Source organism: Catharus ustulatus, chromosome 14, assembly GCF_009819885.2.
Source record: "Catharus ustulatus isolate bCatUst1 chromosome 14, bCatUst1.pri.v2, whole genome shotgun sequence".
Classification (NCBI taxonomy): Eukaryota; Metazoa; Chordata; class Aves; order Passeriformes; family Turdidae; genus Catharus; species Catharus ustulatus.
In genome coordinates, this window is record NC_046234.1 from 7,660,491 (window position 1) to 7,681,705 (window position 21,215).

The following is a 21,215-nucleotide window of genomic DNA, read 5'->3' on the forward strand; positions in this document are numbered from 1 at the left end:
GGGTGACACAACCTGATGGAATATAGGCAAGTACACCCCAAAATTACACAACCTGATAGTATAGATTCAAACACACCCCATGGTGACACAGCCTAAATGTGCACTGCCAGAGCTACACAGCATCACTGGATACATGCAAGTAAAACCCCAAAATTACATACCCTAAATGTACACTGCCAAATACACCCTACTCAGTTGCACATCCTGAAGGATACAACCAAATACATCCCACAATTACACACCCTAAATGCATACTGCCAAATACACCTCACGGTTACACAGCATCACTGGATACAGCCAAGCACACCCCACGGTTATACAACCTGATAGTACAGAGCAAATACCCCCCACAATTACACATCCCAAATGTACACTGACAAATACAGAAAATGTTTGCACAGCATCACTGGATACAGCCAAATACACCCCACAATTACATGCCCCAAAGTTCACTGCCAAATACACCCCATAGCTCCCCAGCCCAGCCACACACTGACAAACACACCCCACTGCTCAGTGGGTACCTCCAGTTACACCCCAGAGTTACCCAAGCACAGAGATGATGCTCCACACACTGCCCTGCTCTGCTTTAGCCCTCTCTTCACTCAGCCTCTTGTACCCACCACCAGGGAGGTTTAAACAACCTCCTTCCTTCCCCAGGCACTTTTGGGGCCTCAGCACCACCTGCCTCCATTTAAACCCTGTAGCAGAAATTCATGCAGGAGCTGCATTGTCATAGGTCCCTGCAGAGAGCACAGAAACTTTTGTTCCCAAAAAACCAAGGGTTGAGCAGGACAGTTCCTCCATCTGGTGCCTGAGGAGGAGACCAGCTCCTCATTTCTCAGGCTGTCACTTTGGGATGCAAGTTATTCCCAGACATTCCTGCTGCAACTTAAGGACTAACACATTGGAATGGGTTGGAAGGAGTTGGGAGGGGGAAAAGCACTTCAGTTGTTTCAAGTCGTGCAGCCAACTGGCAGCAAAAGACAGAAATTACAATCCTCTTTTTTTGTTTGTTTTCTCTTTCCAGTTTTATGCTTTATTGTTTTTGGCTGGGTGGATCCTCCATGAGGAAAGAAGATTCAAAGGGAAGAGGCTTGCCTGTGAAGTCTTTGGAGGGATGCTAGCACAGAGAAAACAGGCTGTTCCTCATGTGGCAGCAAAAAAGAGCCCATAACAAGGGACAGATCCTGCACAGCCCTCCCCAGAGAAGCAACAGAATCCAGAATCACAGGGCACATGGGTGGCTTTAAAATTAAATATAGGCGGTTGTATTATTTCTTCTTAAAGCAGCTTTAAAGCAGATGTAAATTAGAGCTGTCACCATGAAGCCAGATCCAAGCACTCAAAGCAGAGAGGAGAATGTGGCGGTTTGTAAAGATCTCCTGAAATTGAAATGACCCATTCTGTGACCAGTGTTTGGTTTTCTCTCCATCTCCCCTTCCACCACAGCCCCACCTGAACCTCTCTTCATCTTCAAAACCCCCTTGTTGGTGTTTGAATTCCCCCCAGACACACCTGCAGGACTGCACACACTGAAACTGCTGCCTGGAGAGGCTCCCTGGAACAGAGGCTGGACAAGGCTAAAGGAATAAAGCAGGGAGTTATTAAAAAGTCTTCAAAGGATTCACCTTGGGCAGTACAAGAGCCTGGCTGTGGCTACACCCAAGATGGACCCTGAGTCAGAAGTTTTCACCCTTTTATCAGTTTTGGTTCATTTCCACATTGGGGTTCATTGTCCAATTCCAGCTCCAGGTTCTGCAGTCCCACCCTCCCAGATTCTCTCCCAAATTCCCTGCTGTTTGCACTTTTTGGGGCTGAAGCTGCAGCAATGTCCTTGGTCCTGGGGCTGGAAAAGGATTGTTTTGTGTGACTGAGCTGGGAGAACTTGCTAACACTTTCTGTGAAGTTCAGAGTTACAAACTAATGCAGTACAGAGTCTGGAAAATATAAAAGCTGAAACTTCAGGCATCAAAACCAAGGCTGACCCTGGCACAACTTCCTCAGTGCCCACAGCCTCAGCACTGCCCTTGAGCCAGCTCCAGCCCCAGGACTGGCACTGCCTCACCCAGAGCAAAGCCTCCCACCACTGAGGCAAATTCCAGCCAGCTTCCCTCAGTCCTCCCTGAGCAGGAGCCAAAATCTGCTACTCTCCACTCTCTGCTGGAGCCACCATGCCAACACCTGCAGCAGCTGCCCGGGGGAAACCTGCGCTTCCCGTCAGCCAAGCAGGGAAAAGGTGGCTTTACCAACCAAACCACACAGCCTTAAGGGCATTTAGGCCCATCATGACAAAATAAAATCTGAGTACAGAAGACAGCAGCCCTGAGAGTGTCTGATGAACCATTGCTCACCTCTCTGGGGTGCAGGGGAAAGATGTTTTGAAGAAACGCTTTGGGAACAGCTATTAGTCAGAAAACTACACCACTTGTCAACCACATGTTTATTTTTCCCCTCCTTGAGCTGCAGATGTCAAGTCACAGCAAGTTACCACCCAGCAGCTGAGCTGGGACTATCATCACTTAAAGCAGGGCTTTAACCACAGAAATCACAATTCCCTTCCGCCTCTTCCCTGCCCTCAGATTACCTGAGCCCAAGGAGGGTGGCTCAGCCAGGTTTAGAGACCAAAGGCTCGTGTGTTTGCTCTCCAAAACACACAGAATCTCACTGGAGGGGAAGATGGTTTTATCCAGCTATCAAGCAAACACTGCCAACAGCTCCAGTGTTGTGTGGGTCCCTGCCTTGTCCTGATTTTCTAAAAAAAGCAGCAACTCTTCATTCTGAAAATTCACTTTCCTTTCCAGGTCACTGAGGGGGATGAATAAACTGAGATTAATAAAATCCCCAGCCAAGGGCACCAGGTGTGTTACACAAACATCTGTATCTACAGCCACGATTCCCCCTCCAAATTCTTCCCATATTTTTTGCACTATCCCAATCTCTAAGAAAGAAAGATTGCACAACATTCCCTTGGCAACAGCCTCTTCCTGCATCATACAGGTGGGAGTGAGAGCAATTTTGCTCCTTTTCAGTGTGATTTAGCAGCAGCCATCCAGCAGAAATAACAGCAGGGGTGCAGGAACACCTACTGAAGTTGACAGTGCTCATAGACTTAAGGGACACTGAATCAGGCCCAAGCAATCAGGGCTGTCACAAGCCACCCCTCAGAGAGTGACACTTCCCATGGGCAATCTCCTGCTGCTGAGCTGCCCTACAAGTTATCCTCAAGCAGAGCAAAGCCAGGCTGTTAAACCAGGCTCAACCACAACACCAAAGGCAGCAGGGTAGCAAGACCTGCTAGAAAGGAAGCATTGATTAGGAAAGGCCTGATCCAGGTTCAAGAGACCCCAACAATGGAAAGAAACTGCTCATTTCACAGCACACAGCTGTTTGCCAGGCAGGTACCAAGCCACCCCTGAAATCTTCAGATCACTGCAGGTTTTGGGCAACAAGCAGAAGAAACTTTTCAAAAATATATATTTAGTGCTCTGAAGCACTAGGAGGGCACTGGCAGAGGTTGCCCAGAGAAGCTGTAACTGCCCCTGCATCCCTGGAAGTGCCCAAGGCCAGGTTGGACGGGGTTTATGGCAACCTAGGATAGTGGAAGGTGATCCTGTCCAGAGGGTGGAACAAAAATATTTCAAAGGTTCCTTCCAACCCAAACCATTCTGTGACTCCAGGATCCCTTGGTGTTGTGGGATCCTGGAGCAGACATACTCCTGGTTCCAGGCAAATGGTCAATCCTTTCACCAAGTGACACAGAAGAACTATTTTGACTGGGGCCCTGAGAAACAACAAACCTTTGAAGGGAACAAAGAGGAAATTGGTGGTGGGGTTGCCCTTGGGGCAGCCTAGACAGCATCACGTGCCAGAAACGTGCTCTGCACCACAGAGCCACTGCCTCAAAGCACCTGCAGAGACCCAAGGCCATCCTGGAGGGTTTTGGAGCCAGGGACGTGAGCTGAGGCTCACGCAAAGGAGAAGCTGGGGGGTCCAAATGATGCCAGAACAGTCGGTACCAAAGCCCAGCTCCTCCTGCACCGCGCTGGATGTTCCAAGGACAGGATTTGCACTCACTGTGGAGCAATGACTCAGACACCCCTCCAGGGCTCTCCATCCCCCTCCTCACCTCCCAGCAGTGCCACATTTGTTTCCAAACCCAGCGTCCCCCCAGCAGCACCCGGTTGGAGCGAAAGGCCCGCGGCCGGCACAGCCCAGGCGCCGCCGGAGCTGGAATGCACCGAGGGCCCCCGGGGACACGATCTTCCACTCGGCTCTTCCTCTGCAGGATCCAAAATAACAAACAAGAAGGAGCCTTTGGCCATTGTTTCTCGGGGAAGGGGGTGACGGGGCGAGGGCATGCGGCGCAGCCTGCCAGAAGGCATGGCCCAGCTAAGGAAGTCCTGCCTGGGCTTCGCTGTATCCGCTCCTCTCCAGGAGGGGCGGGGGGAGGCAGGAAGGAGAGAAAATAGAGAACAAATGATCCTCTAACCCTTGAGAGAAACCTGTCTGCTTTCCGAGAGTGTATTTAGCCCAAGCATGCAGCGCCTCTTGCTATACAAAAGAAAAAGAGGAAAGAAAACCCCGCCAGTTCTTCCGTTACCATGTTCTACCACTGCAAAAAAATGGGAGGAAACAGATGTTGAGCTCTCCAGCGTCAGGAAATTATCTCTTTCATGGGGGTACAGTTACTTCAGTGTATTTAGGTCAAACAAATATGGAGAGAATCGTGACTTCTCCCCCTTTCTGTTTATGTCTCCGCAGACTTTCAGACTCACTGCTGCCGCATCCAAGGACCGAGGGCAGAGCTGTGTTTGCTCACAGGGCACACCCTGAGGATGCAGGGATGATCAAGTCCCTGCCCACCTGGCAGATCCCCACCCCACAAACCACTGCAGCCCCTACAAAAATCCACCATCCTCTGTTTGTGGGTCAAGGAGGACGGTTTGCTGCTGGGCCCCGGCCAGGCACGGCAGCGCTGCAGCTTGATTGTTCATTTATTTCAATAGAGGTGGAAGGAGAGACCTGGGTGAAACATCTGCAAAAGGGATCTGAGGCCATCAGCGAGTGCAGTTACGACTTTCCGGCGCTGGGCTCCCCAAGGAGCGGGGCCAGTGCCCGTAGGAAGCGACCAGAATTGAACCAGCATTTCACAGGCTCTGCAAAATCCCTTCCACAGGAAGCTAAAGCCCTTCATTAGGAGCAGGAGGCAGACAGGGGAGCAGTCTGAATCCCTTCCCAGTCGGGAGTGGGCAGACATTATCAAAACACTGAGCTTTAGAATCACAGGATCATTAAGGTGAGATAAAAACCTCAAAGATTGATTCCAACCATCAACCCAGCACCATCACCACTAAACCCCAAGTGTCACATCCACACTTTTTCAGTATTTCCAGGGATGGCGACTACACCACTTGCCAGTGGCAGAAGGGACCCTGCAGCAATTCTCCACCACCAAGGGCAGACTACCAGACAAGATAACCCCAGGCAAACACGACACGCTCCCTGTGGCAGCAGCATCTGCCCCACATGGTTTGCACTGGTTTAAGCCAAAGCTTTTACAGTCCTGGCTCTGCATTTGTGCTCCTGCTAATTCAATCTTCCCCAGGCAGACGGATGGATGCACAGACTGATAGCTCCAGCCTGTATTTATAAGGACGGAACTCAAAACTTCAGGCTGAGTAAATCAGTTCACTCATGTATAATTTAAACATTACTTCCTTCCCATTTCAGGGAGCTTTAAAGTTTGTGCAGTGGCTAAACACAATGAAATTAGAGCAGGAGACTCATTTTGCCTGCGGCCCAGGGAGAGTTGCTCCAGTGCATCTGTCAGACAAACTGGGCTGGTGCTGGTGCTGCCAGGCAGGGAGCAGCTCACTGCAAACCTACAGCCCCACACTGCAGGTGGGCTGGCACTGCAGGGAGGTGCCAGGCAGCTGAACAGGGCACCAGCTCAGCACACAGAGCACTAAAACCTTCCACCAAGCCAGGAGCAGCTTTATACACACAGGGAAGGGAGGGAGAGAGCCAGCAGCCAGCTCCTTGTGCAAAGCAAGCAGGAGAAACTTGAGATAAAAACACACAAAATCCCTGGAATACAACTGGAACGATCAGATCAGTTCTTGCTCAAGGTGGATTTCAGACCAAGCCTCACACACCTCTGGCACTGCAGCTGTGCTAAATGTTCCTCCAGACTCCCACTGCTGACCCAGGAACTGCAGGTGCACATTCACCCTCTGCCCACCGAACCACGGCAGCATCACCCCTTGCACACTCCTCCACATTTCCCTTTTTTTTGCAATTCTAAATTTTTCTGCGCTACAGAAAATAAACCTGAGGTGAGTCCTGAAGAGATCCAAAAGAATCCTTTGGGAATTGGCACCCGGGGTGGACAGGGACCCCCAGGAAAAGGAGGGAGCCTGAGGAAGGCTGCACAGGTTGTTTTAACAGCTCTTACTTCTCCAGCGATTTGGCACCAACTGTCACCATTCCAACACCAAAATATCTGCCATTACATGTAGATTATTTAAGCTGTTCAGTAGTCAGTTGAAAGTAGTTAATTATATGTAAGAACATTTAATTACTATTCAGTTGCAGCTGTAGGTACTTTATTACCACAGGGATGAGCCAAAACAATAGAACAGGCAGGTTCAGGGGTCTACACCCATCCACACCCCATTCATGTCAGCTGAACAACACTGAGCCAAAGGCTGCCAGCCTTTGGGAAGCAACAGTTTCGTGGTGCTTGTGACATTATTGTGCATTCCCAACTAGTCAGTTTGGTAGAGATGCCTCAGGAACCTAACATTAAAAATCCTTGCCTGCTCCACAAACCCCTAAGCAAGAAAGCAAGGTCTGAACATCAGAGCAGAAATCAGTAGCCAGCGTTTAATTGTTTATATCTTGAGACAAAGATAGTGTCTAAATAATTGTCTATTGTATCCCAGAGACAGCACAGGAAAGCTCTTCCCCTTGCTGGGAGCCTGCAGGTCACACATGCTTCTGCCATAACATTTTCTATAAATAATCCTCGCTGAGCCCAGCTCTGAGCTAGGTACAGACCACGGCAGCACTGTGCTATCGGTTTCAGCCATTAGCCCTCTCCCCAGAGAGTGCATATCCTACCCTATTGTTCCTGCTCAAATGTTTGAAAGAATTATTTTTTCCTTGCTTCTTTTGTTTGGGGAGTTTATTTATATTTCCTCTTTGACATGGAATTACTACTGGAGAAAAGGAGTGCCACCTTACACGGCAGATGAGGAGAGGAGGGTCACGTTTGGAGGGTACTGCCATAGCCACAGACCTCCCAATCAGGGATTCTGTGCTAATGTAGGTTCAGCACATTCAGATCAGGATTAGAAACAAAGAGCTGAGTGCAAACAACAGCCCCAAATTCACATGCAGAGACTCAGAGCACAGGCAGCAACCCGTTCTGCTCCAACATTTCCAAGGATTATTTCAGCAGGTAACTCAGCAACTCCCTGATGATGTCAAAGAACACCTTACCTCCACCTCACTGCCTCACTTCCAGCCCTATTTCTACTCCAAACAGCTCCCAAGTGACCTGTTCCTCTCAGGTAGCTGCAGGGGTGGAATTTACCCTGTTCTTTCCCCTTTCCCCAGAGCACTGGACACAGCCACACGAGCACAGGGCTGGATCTCAACCCCCCAAGCACTGTGGAAAACCCAACTCATCAAGCACAACCTTCTGAGTACCAGGTGAGGTATCTCACCACCCTGCTCTGAAATTGGTGACAAGTCTCACTTTAGGTATCAAATGTACAAATGTCTTTGCCCTCAGCAGCAAACAATTCCTTGAAGAATCTTCTGCTTTTCTATTTTTTTCTACCTTTTCTATTGTTTGTCCATAAAACCAACCCAGCTGCTGGCTGTTGGAAGGTGTGATGTCCCAAACAGGCCAATGACACCTGCTGTCCATGGCAGCATTCTGGGATATCCAGCTCAGGAAGGTTGGTGGCCTTACACTAAATTGCTTTTAGGCACAAGAAAAAACTACGCTGGTGTTTCTAGAAAATCACAGTGCTCTCAGGTTGGGGTTTTTCACCCCAAAAAGTACTTTTAGGGCTCACACAGAGAACTTTTAGTGCTTAGACACCTACCTGCACCTTACTTTTCCCTCACAAGGTTGATGAGAACACTCAAAAGTCACAAGGCTGGTACCTCTGTGCTGCTTTCCCCCTCAACAGCAACAACCAAAAAATCACCCTGATGTGCATCCAGAGCCCCTGCACAGCAGCCAGCAGCACAGGCTGAGCCCAGGCTGGCCCAGAGAGCTGCTCTGCAGGAACCAGGGGTGGGTGGGCAATGGCTGCAGCCCAAATTTGGTGGCAGTGCTGCTGTTGCTGAGTTATCCTGCATTTGTGCAGCCCAGCCTGGCCCTCACCTCCCAACCCAAGGCTTCAAATCTGCTGTCCATCAACACCAGCCCATCAGGATGATCCCACAGGACACTAAACCAACCCGGCTGAGGTGCAGGGACAGAGCACAGCCCCTGTCTGGCCCAGGCACGGTGTCCCCAGCGTGGCTTTGCCCTGCAAAAGGAGCTGTCGGCTCCCATTGCTCACGCTCCAGGGCCTGCTCGAGCCAGCCACGCTCTGCTGGGAGCCAGCACTGCATCCAATTAGCATCACTGCTGACGAGCTTTTCATCTGCCCCTGGCCACAGGGATGGAGCTGTGCAGGCACAGGTGGCCACAGACCCAGCCTGCTCTCCTCCCCAAGGGTGCCCAGCCTCTTTTCTTTAGGGATCCAAACTCAGCAGAGCAGGAGCAGCTAAAGGTTCCCTTTGTCCTTATTTATGGGTCAAACCCTGAATCTTTTTAACAAAGAGCTGGGGATTGTGCTCTGAGTATTAGGCACCTATTTCACAGTTTTCTATATTCTGTATATTCTACAGTCCCTCCAATGACTCCTTTTCAACAGCAATTCATTGCCATGTGTGGCAAAGGTTCACACAAAAGCCACAAGCAGGGGAGGACAGCACCAGTCACCCTGAAAGGGCCCATCCCCTCTGAGGTGCAGATCAAGGATGAGCCCAGCACACCTGCAGCTTCACCCAGGCTTTATAACACAAACAGTCTGGGAACACGTGCAGGCAATATCCAGTTTCTGCAGGAAATTGCACAGCGTGGATATCCAAACATTGCCATCAGGCAAAAAACAACATCTTGATTTGCCAGCTCGTGTCACACAAACCCAAATCCTTTATGGGTGACAGTGTTCAGGCAATGCTGGGCAGCAGTGACACACTTCCACAGCTCTGGAAAGCCCTGAAACTCCACAGGAGCTGGGCATGAGGCTGCAAATCCTTGGGAAAGACAAGGATACGAGTTCTGCAAGGATGTGCACCCTGTGGAGGGTTTCAGTGCTGGGTTTCAAACCCTGCTCAGCTGCTGCAGGAGCTCCCATGCAGGCTCCACGTGCTTGCACAGGCAGGGCAGGACCAGCCCCAGCTCCCAGGAGCTCCCCAGCCCTGCCAGCACCCCCAAAACCTGCTCAGCTCTCTGCATGCCGCTCCAGAGCTGTGCCTTTCTTGTGGCTGCAGCACCAAGGCAGAGCCCCCTTGGCTTCCAGGCCGTGTGTGGATCTTTGCTACGTGCTGACACGTTTCCTTCCTGTAGTAAAATCACCTCCCATCCATAGGCTACAGCACTGCCTGCAAATCCAAACCTTTAAGGAGGCAATTCTTCCTGCCCACCCCCTCCAGAAGCAGCAGCAGTGCATTCTGAGCTGTGCTCATACCCAAACATTGGCACACAGGCTGTAAAATACCTCAGGACTTGGGGAGAAGGCAGCAAATATTCTGACAGGTGACTGGTGCCAGTGACAGCACCTTTCCAAAAGCGCTGTGATTCACAGCTCACGTCAGCAGTGTGGAAAAAGTGACCCCTTCTTCCTTCTGAGGAAACAACAGACGTGCTCAAACAATAAAATAAATTCAAGAACATGGGCTTGTCCAGCAGAAAACCTGAGCAAGGCTCAGTTCCCACAGAGCCAGAGGGATCTTCCATTGAGTTTAATCCCTTTTTTCTTGTCTATCCTTAATTCACTCTCCCTTCCCCACAGGAGCAGGCAACAGAGTGCCAGCCCAGCAGTGGCACTTGCAGAACAGCTGCTGTTTCACAACTACCTGCAGCAAGAAAATCAAGAAACCTGACAGAGCATGCCAGAAATAATCTCCCTGAAACAAGGAGCAGTTGGGAAGGGCTGCAAGGAGCCATCCCTGGCACAGGGCAGGTGGTGCCTGGCAGTCCAGGCAGTGACCCTCTGCCCCACAGCCCCCAGGGGCACAGGACAGGTCCAGGAGGGCAGAAATGAGTCAGGAATGAAGCACACAATGAAAATCAATGAAACACACTGAAATCTTTGTCAAGGCACCACCTTTGTCTCATTTGTTTCCAACCTGGCAGAAGCCTGTGCTGAACTTCCCTCCCAAGCTGCCCTTCCCCTGGGTGTACAAAGCAGAAAAAATGCAAAGGAAGAGAGAAATTAATTAAGTCATCTCATCTGGGAGCTGGGTTATATGGTGATTATATTATTATACGGTGATTTTGAGGGTTGTGATCCTTGTGGGTCCCTAACAACTCAGGAACACAAAGTTCTGACCCATCTCTACAGCAATGCAGCTCCACAGCCACCAGAACAAACCCAGCTCAAAATGTGCTGTCCCCACACCTCCACAGTTAGAAATCACAATTTAAGCCATGTGAGGGCAAACCCCAGCTCTACCACCAGCAAAAGAGCAGATCAGCAGCAGGCTCTGAGGGCTGCTTGCCTAGATCCTATCCCAAATTGTTCCTTGTCCAGAAACCCTCCTGCAGGCTCAGGAAATGCTCCCAGACACCCCAAACCTCCCAGGGAAAGCTGTGCCTTTAACACCAACATCAGATTTCCCACTGACACGTGCCAACATGTGCCTAAACCAAACTGAAATGAGGGATCTCAGTATTCATTCTTGCCATGTGTTATCCCAAGGCAGCAGAGGGGACAGAAAGAGGCAGGGAAGGTCTCCAACACCACCTAAATCAGGGCTCCTTCCTGCTTCCAGCCAGAGCTGCAGCTCCTTTTGTGTGTTTGAGGGCAGCAATGCTTTGGATCTTCTGAGCAGAGCCTCAAGGAGCATCCAGCAATCAATCCACGTTCCATGGAGTTATCCTCCAGCACCCTGCAGTAAAGCTCTTCCCAAAAAAAAAAATTCTTCTTTTTCAAACTGTCTTAATTAACACATTTACACTGTAGCTGTAAATAAAGGTGAGACTTTCCAGCAATCAAAGCAAGGTGCCTGCAAAGATTACAGAGTCATTATGGATGATGTTCCAGCCTGGAGTGCAGGAACAGACTCCCTGTATTTCCTACAGAGCTTTTTTGGGGCATTGCCCTCATCCTTTATGGCTGCAAAACCCACTGACCACAGAGGGGTTTTAAGGAGTACAAACATGATAATAAAACTTCCATAGAACCTGCTGCTTCCTCCTGTGTTCTGGACAAGGGCAAACCCTTCAGAGGAGATGCAAGCACTTCATTAAGGAGCAATTATGGAATAATCTGTGTCTTGGAGAAAGGTGCTTCTAGCTGTGTCAAACATGGGCTGGGTTATGTCATTTATTTACTTCCATTTTATACAAATATTTCTACCTAATGCAACTCACTATCTTTACAAAAGTTTATTTAAATACTTGGCTTTAATTATTATGGCAAGAAGTCACAGGGACCAATTATGGACCAGAGAGAGGGCACAGAGGAATTCCTGCCCTTGGAGAATTCCAGGCACTGCTGCTGCTTCCTAGAGTGAGAAAGCATCAACCCCTGAAGGGTCAGAAGTGAAGATTTGGCTCCTGCTGCAGCAGATCCCTTCTGCAGGATCCCTGTTTGCAAGCACCAACACATTTACACAATTCCCAGCATCAAACCTGGCCAAAGGCCCCTGTGCCAGCCCAGCTGAGGAGCTCAGCTCCCTCCAGCATCCTCACAGCTCAAATATTTGCATTTTCAAGGGGCTTTTGTGCCCCCATTTCTCTCACCCTCCAGCCCTGCTCTGCACACCTGAGGTGCTGGGACATCCCTGCCACCCCGAGCAGAGGGGCAGCACCTCACCCCAGTGACTCAATGCCTTTTTTTGTGTTTTTCCTTCCTCCCAGCAGCCCTCCCTGAGGAGGGCAGCCCTCTCAATCCCGATTGTTCAGCAGCAGCCAGAGCCCTCCCAGCTCTGTTTGCCACCGGGAAACCCGGAATGATTCCTTTATTGTAACTCCCTCCAGCTGATCCAGCACTGCCTGGCACAGCCCTACAAACCTTCCAGAGGAAGCTGTTCCTGCCCATCCAGGGCTTGGAACAATATGTTCTTTAAGGTCCCTTCCAACCCAAACTGTTCTAGGATTCTGTATTTCTGGCGGCTCTGTTTTATATTCAGTTTGTTCACCCAAAACAAATTAAAAACCAAGCAGAAGGGGGTTTAAGATCCACCCTCATTCTCATTGGAATATTTAAGGTCTGGCCTTAAATCTGTCTTTGAAGGAATGGAAACAAAATGATGTGACAAAGGAATCAACTGAAGGCACCAGGGCTGAGACCTGGGATGGTCCCACAACTCCAGTCCATACCCAAACACAGCCTCACATTGCCTCAGCTTTCATTTTAACACAAACCTTGTCTTCAAGGTCTTTGCCCTTCATGAACAACCTCCATGAGCAACTGAAGAGATAATTAATAGGAAATATCACCCAAAATGAACCAGATCCATCTGGCTGTGGAGGGACCCTACAGAGACTAATCATTTAAATCATTAAATCATTTCACTAAATCTAACTCTAAAATTTAACTCAAGGACTGAGGGAAAGTCACCCTGGGAACTGCTGCTCAAAGTTCCCAGCTCAGAGCAGCAGAGTCCCCGGGAGAAACCAGGTCCCTGCAAAAAGTTCTTATCACTCCTCTAAAACTGGAGCAGCAATAACAGGAAGAAATTGTTTTGGCAGGACTTACACCACATAAAGCCAACTCATCAGGCAGTGGTGTGTGAAATCTCCCTGGAAAACACAGAGAAGAGAGAGCAGAGGGTGCAGAATGCATCTCCCAGGCTCAGGTGGGCTCCCAGGAACCCACCCTGGCCATGCCCAGGATTGCCACACCACAGGGCCACAGTGAGGCTGCTGGCATCACCCACACCATGGGCATCACCCACACCACAGGACCATCCTCAGCCTGCTGGCATCACTGACCCCATGGGCATCACCTACACCAAAAGGCCATGCTCACCCTGCTGGCATCACCCACATCATGGAGTCACCCTGAGCATCACTCACACCATGGGGCCACACTGAGGCTGCTGGCATCACCCACATTGTGGGCATCACCCACACCATGGGGCCATGTTCATCCTGTTGGCATCACCCACACCATGGGCATTGCCCACACCATGAGGCTGTGCTAACCTTGCTGGCATCATCCACACCATGGGGCACAGAGCACACTGTGGAAATGCCAAGACACCACCCTGAGCCTCTCCCAGCTTTTCCCATGATCCCTGAGCTGATGCTCAGTGTGGCTCCCCTGTTCTCTCAGCTCCCAGAGCCTTTCCCAGCTCCAGCACAAGGCATGGAAACCCGGTTCAGGACATGCTCTGCATCCAGGAACACTGCCCAGCTCCCTACAGTGCATGGGAGGGATGGGAAAATGGAACAGACCCTGGCGTTGTCTGATGGGCTTTGCCCTTCCAGTGCAAACCCAACACCTTGCACAGCTCAAACACGTGAAGAATGCTCTCAGCCTCCTCTTCCTCCTCCTCTCAGTCTCAGCTGCACTGCCAGGTTCAGACAGGACCCTGGGGCCATCCCTGCCCCAAGCACCCAGCCAAAGCTCCAGCCCAGGAGTTCTGTGGTAGTGTTTGTCTTCTTTTTGACTCTGCCCTCAGTCAGAGTTGAGATTGAAAGCAAGAGAGACAAAGTTTCATGTTCATACTGGGTTGGTTTTTAATTCTTATCCATAGTACAGTGAGCGCTACAGTACTTCTAGCTAACAAGCTAAAAGCGCAAAATGGAGATGTATCTAGCTAGTTACAAGGTCTTTTAAAGGTAAACAGTCCAATTAAAAGCTAACATCTAGATTATTTATACTTCAGACCCAAGGACCAAACACCTGTCACCTGCAGGATTTTCTATCCAACCAAAATATACTACCTGAAATTGAGAAGAAGGAACAAGAAGGAAGAAGAAACCAAGTCCCAGAATCCCCATTTTGTCCCATACCTATTACTGTATTCTAAAACCCCAAATTCCAAACCCTTCACCATGTGAAATCACACACTTCTACACAAACTGCACACCAGTGATTCCAACTCAATCACTCAAATTTGGAAGCCTTCTCCAAGGCCTCAACACAAAAGCAGTGCTCCTTTGGGGTCAGTGCCAGAAAGCACAGAAAGCTCCAAACTGCCAGGCACAGGGTTCCAACAGTTCTGTGGCCACCAGGATGTGTGACCTCCCCCTCCAGCGACACAGGTCCCGTGCTGGGGACAGCCCACATGGGTGCTGCTGTTCCCTCACACAATAGCACTTCTCACAACCACGGGGCAGCTTTAAACTGATTAATGGTCCTCTCAAACAAGCCCTGAGTGTGCGGGAGGCCCCTGGCAGACAATGCCAGCCCAGTGGCAGCAGGAGGGCATCAGCTGGTGCCCTGTGCCAGCCTGAGAGCAGCAGCAGATGAGGCACAGCCAGTGCCAGTGTGGCTTGTTCAGCTGAGGGACAGCACAGCTCAGCTGCTGCCAGGCTCCCCGAGCCTCTGCCAGGCACGTGGCAGCACAGGCACGGCACAGAAGCCGCTTGGCTCCCTGTCCATGCCAGCTCAGGGCTGCTCCACAAAGCCAGCACAGCCTCACCCTGCCCAGGGCTCTGCTGGGGCAGCAAAAGCTCAGGGAAAAGCATCTAAAGGTCCAAGCTGAATTCTGCCCTGGTTTGTGGCACTGCAGGAATGGCACAAATGCAGCTTCACTCCTAACGCCTGCCTTGGTTTGGTGATTTCCCTCTTTTGGGATGGTGGCCAAAAGCGAATGAAAAACCCAAGGAGGGTTGCAGCCATCCCCACACAGTTTGGGAGCAAAGCTTTCAGATCCTGCTGCCAGAACATCCCAGGCTCCCAAAAGGAGCTGTGGCTCACAGGGTGAGTGAGGAGCAGCTTTTGCAACCCACAGAGCCCAGCCTGGGAAAGGCAGCTATCACTGCCAAGCATCTACAGCCACAAAGATCAGCGAAGGGAGGAAGGCAAAGGGAAAGCAAGCACAGGCAGAGCAGCTCACTCCAACACTGCAATGACACACTGAGGCACAGCCAGGTGAACAGGCAGCCTTGCTCACGCCACGAGGCTGTGGCAGGTGAAAACAGAGCTGCCACGTGCTCTGCCCACACACACAGCCCCTGAGATCCAGGCCACCAGTGCCGGCATCTCAGAGAACCTGGTGGGTTCTGAATCCCCCAAACCCTGATTTTACATCCCTCAAGGTGTGTCTGCTCCATCCCACCTGGCTACACAAGGTGCCCACCACACACCATCCACAGACAGAAGCAGCAAAACTGCACCAAAGGACTGTGCCCTGCTTAATCCTTACTCCAAGTTTTCCTTAACCCCGAGGTTTCCCAAGAAAAACCAGAGGGGCGGGTTTTTCTGGGCTAAGCTTGAACTCTGCACAAAACCAGCTCGGAGCTTTGTGCTCCTCCTGCAGCCCTGGCTACCCCACCACATCCTTTCAGCACAGCGAGACACTGGAGGATGTGAGCAAGCCCGAATCCTGCCCTTGCCCCAAACAATAGGCTCCACAATAATGGTGCAACCAGAATTTCCTGTGCGGTGGCGCGCGCCAGCTCCTGGGAGAAAACACCCTGGGAAAGCTCTGGAACACGGCACCAAGGCAGCTCCTCAGCCTCCTGCCCGTGCTGGGATGCTCCTTTGACAACAGGGAAAGCACCACAAGCGAGCCCAGGCTGGGGAGCAGGGAAAAAACCACACCAGTGGCTTGGAACAGAAGCCATCCAGGCTGGGAATGGCTGTGGATAATCCATTCTCACAGCAACATCTGGACCTGGCTTCTCTCTCACGGATGTTTCATATCCTGCAGCGCTTGGGAAAGCAGCGTGGAGCAGGCTGGGGTGAACCTGAGCAGGGCAGGAAATCTCTCATCTCTCCTGGAAAGATGGCACAAGTGCAGCAAAGACAGGGCTGCTGATGGCATCGGGCACCAGGGGCAGCAACTGCAGCCAAAATGCTCCAGTGTTGGAGCTTCTGCCTGGAATGAGGGATCAGCACAGCCCCAAACACAGAGAAAAGCCAAGGACAAGCTCCTACAGCAAAGCAGGAATGAATGGTGGAGGATCCCAGGCTGGAGCAGGGGAGTGCAAGGAGTGCCCTGAGAAGGAGGAGGGGCAGAGCCAAGTGTGATGATCCGGCCACAGCCACCACTCTCCATCTGCCTGTACCCCTGAGGGGCAGAAAGGGGGGAAACCAGGAGAGAAGACAAGCCTGGGAAGAAGGGAGAAGTAGCAGGAAGGTGATTTCAAGATTTGGTTATTTCTGCACATGTTCTCCATCACTCTGGATATGCAGAGAGATCAGCATTTACTGCAGAAGGAGAAAGCTCAGGCAATGGGTGATGGCATCTGAGCCTGGCTTAGCAGCAATCCTGAACCACTGGGGATGCTCCAGCACCTCCATGAGACCTCCTGGAAGGAACACAACCAGCCAAATTCAGTCCCTTCCTGCTGGATTTAGCACACAAACTGCAAACTTGCAGCTGGCACACCAAGGAGGGAACCAGGGAAACAGAACCAAGGTTTTCACCCCATCAGCTCCCCTCATTTATCTCTGACTTGTTCTCCCCAGGGCTGAGCAGGGGCACACAGCAGCTCCCACCAGCCCAGGTTGTGGGCACCAGCCGAGGGCTGACTCCAAGCAGCCTCTTAAATCTTGAATTCCCCCTGCACCTGGTAAATGTTGGAGGGCAGAGAAAGCCAAGCCTCGATCCCAGGATTAAGGAGGGTTCTGGATTTGGGATGGGGACAGAAGAGGTGAGGCTGGAAAGCACACACTGCCTGGAACCCCAAATCCAACACACACCCCAGGCAAAAAAAACCAACCCCCAGAGCCCCAGCCCAGCTCCTGGTGTGCCACAGTGAAGGACTGGGGCAGGACTGGATCAGGATGAGCAACAGGCAGCTCAGCAACACCTTCCAACAGAGGGGACACAGCTGTCCTCCAGAGAGGAAAAGCAGAAAAACCTTGTACAAGAACACCAGAGCTCTCAGAGCCTGACCTAGAGCAAGAAACAATTACTGGGAGATAACTGGAAAAGGCATTTTCAAAGAGTTTCCTCAGAAAGGAAAAAAAAAAAAAAAAAAAAAAAAAAAAAAACCCCAAGGCTACTCCACAGTTTCTTATTTTAACAGCTACTTGGAGCCAGCAGGCTGCAGTGGGACTGGGAACTGGTCTCCCTGTACTCAGCACTGAATGACCCAAAATTCATTTGTTAGTGTTTATTTGCACAAGAATTTCCCCCAAAACTCCCCAGACCCCAGGCGCACATCGCTGCCTAATTCTCCAGCCCCGAGCTCACCCTGCCACCAAAATCCTTTGTGATGTTTGCAAAATGCCCCCTTCTGGCAAATTCCAACTCAGGTTTTTCTTTTTTTGCAGGTCAGACCGTGCAGATAAAGAAAACTCCAATAAATCTGTCATTTAAAGGAAAATTAATACCGTGCCCTAATGTCAGCACCAAGCCAGAAATAACCTCCTTCCCACAGCTATTGTGTGCTGGATGCAAGAAAGCCAAATACAACAAACTTTCCATAAAAAACACCCCACAAGAATCAAAGTTGGGGATGCTCATGCCCTGAAACAAGGCTGGCAGGGGGCCATGGGGCAGCACACGTGGTGACATCCCTGGCTCCTGGTGCCAGCAGGAACCTGGCCCATGGAGGGCTGGGGGTGGCAGCTCCCACCCATCCTGAGGCAGAGGAATTTCATTAAATCAGCTGATATCAAAAATTGGGAAGTCTTTGGGATCACAAGACAAATACAGGAATACAGGCAGAAGTAGCTGCTCCTGTGTCACTGCAGTAATCAACTGTGGGGTTTTCAGCTCCCAAACTCACATCCTTGGGGTCCCCCAGACTATTTCTGAGGCTCAGTAAGGTAAATCAGAACTTCAGCTGGAAGTTTCACGGGAGCTGCGAGCTGGAGAGAACAAAGAGCCACGGAACAGGACGGCTGAGAGCAATTAGCACTCCGCTAACGAGCGGTACCAGGGGCAGCAGCCGGTGCTTGGGAACCAGCATGGGAAGAAATAACATTTACAACAGGTGTGGGATGAACCAAAAATGCGGCAAAGGACCAGAAATCAACTTGTGGCACCTGTGGCTTTTAATTGAACCGCAGTTTCCAGACTCATCTTTCCAAAGCAGATCTTTCTGCAGCACTTCCAGCTGAATTCATCACAAGGCTCTCCCAAGGAGGGGATGCATTTTCCCTGCCCTTGTGATGATGCACCTGCCTCCTCCTCTCCTTTTTCCCTTGGACCATCCCCTTCCAGCCATGGCATCACCCAGAGCTCCTGGGAGTCCTACCGGACAAGCTGGTGAGCTCTGGGGCAGCTCCTTGAGCAGGAGGAGAGCAAGGCAGCGAGGTCACTGTCACCCCTCTGAAGGACAGAGCCCTCCCTGAGGCCACCTCAGTGTCACACAGGGGGACTTGGAGTGGTTCTGGGTCCACAACCCCCCTGGACACCACAGTCCCCTCCCCGCCCAACACAAACACCCGGCCAGCTCTCCTTGCAATGCCCAGAAATCAAATTAAATTCCAGGAAAACGGTGGCACAGCAGAAATTCAGCACTCCCGGTGCCTGTCTGGTCAATGAGGCACCAAACACCACTGGAACGAGCCAGCACAGGGAATCCAAACTGTGTGTGCAGCAAAGCATCCACCTGCTCCAGCACTCACCGTACCAAACCTCACTCTGGCCATTTCCCTTTCCCCAAAGCCAGACGGAGGGGAGGGAGCGAGCAGCATTCCATAAATACTTGATTTAAACAGCTACAGTAGGTTTGGACGCAGCAGAGCCAGGCTTTAATAAGCTGTCAGAGGGGGTCAGGGCTGCCCTGGGCACGGGGAAGGAGCCGTGCCTTGCCCTGGAACAAAACCCCGGGGAGGAGCAGGGAGGTGCTATCTGCCATTAATCCCTCGTTTTGAAATCTCTCAGCTCATAAATGTTCAGGTGTAAAACAAATCCACCAAGGCGGAGGTGGGAAGGGGAACCAGCCCGGCTCTGTAAACACCTGAGTGAGGCTTTCTCTCCATCAGCTTCCCCAAGACCACTAAAATCAATAAGAAACAAATGCTCCCAAGCACGGAGCTCCCACCAGAGCGCACAGAAAAGTTCCCCTGGACTCAAACACGCCTTGAATCAGCCTGGGCGAGCAGTGACCCGGTTCTTCGGGGGTAAACCGGGCTCAAACCCGCTCCGTTCTGGCACACGTGGTGGAAAATAAACCCAGAGCCGGAGCCGGGCAGGAACTGCCCCGCTCAGCTCCGAGCCGGTGCTTCCTCAGCAGCTCCAACACAGCCACAACACCCCAACAAAGACAGGATCCCCACGTGATGTTATATAAAAATAGGGAGGTTTTGCCAAACTAATCCGAACTTCGCGGCTTTGGGACCATTCTGGGCCACAGGAGGGTTTGTCCTGCGCGGGGGTGACACGGGTTTATGGGGGCAGAACGCCAACACAAGGGATGCGACCAGTTACTCGCGTCAAAGTCGCGGCTCCGGCGGCAACCCCAGCCCCGGTGACGGTCGGAGGTCCCGGTGCCAGCCCCGGTGCGGGTCGGGGATCCGGGTCCTAGCCCCGGGATGAGTCGGGGGTCCCAGAGCCAGTGCCCATCCCGGTGCCAGCCCCAGTGCGGGTCGGGGGTGCCGGTGCCAGCCCCGGGATGGGTCGGGGATCCTGGTCCCGGTGCCAGCCCCGGTCCCGGTCGGGGATCCTGGTCCCGGTGCCAGCCCCGGTCCCGGTCGGGTGTCTTGGTCCTGGTGCCAGCCCCGGGATGGGTCGGGGGTCCCGGGTCACGGTGCCAGCCCCGCTCTTACCTCGCTCACCGCATGGCCTCGGCTCCGCACGCTCACGCGGTCCCGGCGATCAGGGCAAAACTCTGCGCTGGCGTCGGAAAGTTGAAATGTTTAAATATTAAAAAAAAAAAAACTTAAAAAACTCAAACAAAAAAAGTTTAAAGGAATAATATATTTTCTAAAAAGCGCCTGTAGGTGCGAGGGACTGAAGCAGAAAAGGCAAAGCAGCCGGCGCAGGGGGTGCCCCGCTCCCGCCGCCCTCCCGGCTGCGCCCGGGCTCTCCCCGCCGGCCCCGGCCCGGGAGCCCCGGCAGGGCCGGCGGAGCCTCAGGGGGCGGCGGCGCGGCCCCCCCCGGGCCGGGCTCGGGCCGTGCCCGGCGCCCGCCCGCGGGCAGCGGGGTTCGGGGGGCGGCCGCCGGGGCCCGGCGAGGGCCGCGCTGCTCCGCGCATCCCCCGCAGCCCCGTCCCGGCGGGGCCGAGCGCGCTGCGAGCCGCGGGATGGCTGAGGGATGGCTGTGGGATCGCTGCGGGACCGCTCCGGGAGTTGTGTGGGATCGCTGAGCGCTCACCGAGCGCCCGCCCGCCCGCCGGGCCCAGCCCCGCCCCGGCCCGGCCGCGCTGTCCCGCTCGGGGCTGGGGCGATGCCCGCACGCAGCGCTCGGGGGTCGCTGTCCCTGCTGTGTCCCCGCTCTGTCCCCGCCGTGTCCCCGCCCCGCTCCGGCCACAAGAACAATCGGAGGAAGCGCGGGCCCGTCCCACGCACCCTGAGGGGCCCCGGGCTCTGTCCCCCCAAAGCTGCGCGGCCGCTGCGGCCCTGCCGGGAACGCGCTCGTCCCAAAGTCCGTGCCGGGACAGGACACCTTGCCTGGGGCGCGCCCAGTGCCGGCTCTCCATCGCTCCTGGGCAGCCCGCACGGTGGCAATGAAATGTACCTCGGCTTTATCCCGGGTTCTGTTCCCAAATGGAATTGCGATCACAGGCTGTTTTCTTCTTTCCATTTCTCTTATTCCCTGTCTCTGTGAGGAAGAGAAGCCCCTTGTTCCCCTGCTGGGAGAGGAGATTCACACGACCACGAACCCACCTGGTTTGGGTCTGA

At 52.4% G+C, this 21,215-nt stretch overlaps 1 protein-coding gene across 1 annotated transcript in view; it reads right to left on the reverse strand.

Moving 5' to 3' along the window:
- Positions 1-20,267, reverse strand: part of ARHGEF9 (Cdc42 guanine nucleotide exchange factor 9) — a 192,959-nt gene extending 172,692 nt beyond the window's left edge. The window contains exon 1 of the mRNA XM_033072395.2: positions 20,142-20,267. The gene's annotated coding sequence lies outside the window, so the exon portion shown is untranslated. The remainder of the gene's footprint in view (positions 1-20,141) is intronic.
- Between the last annotated feature and the right edge of the window lie 948 nt (positions 20,268-21,215).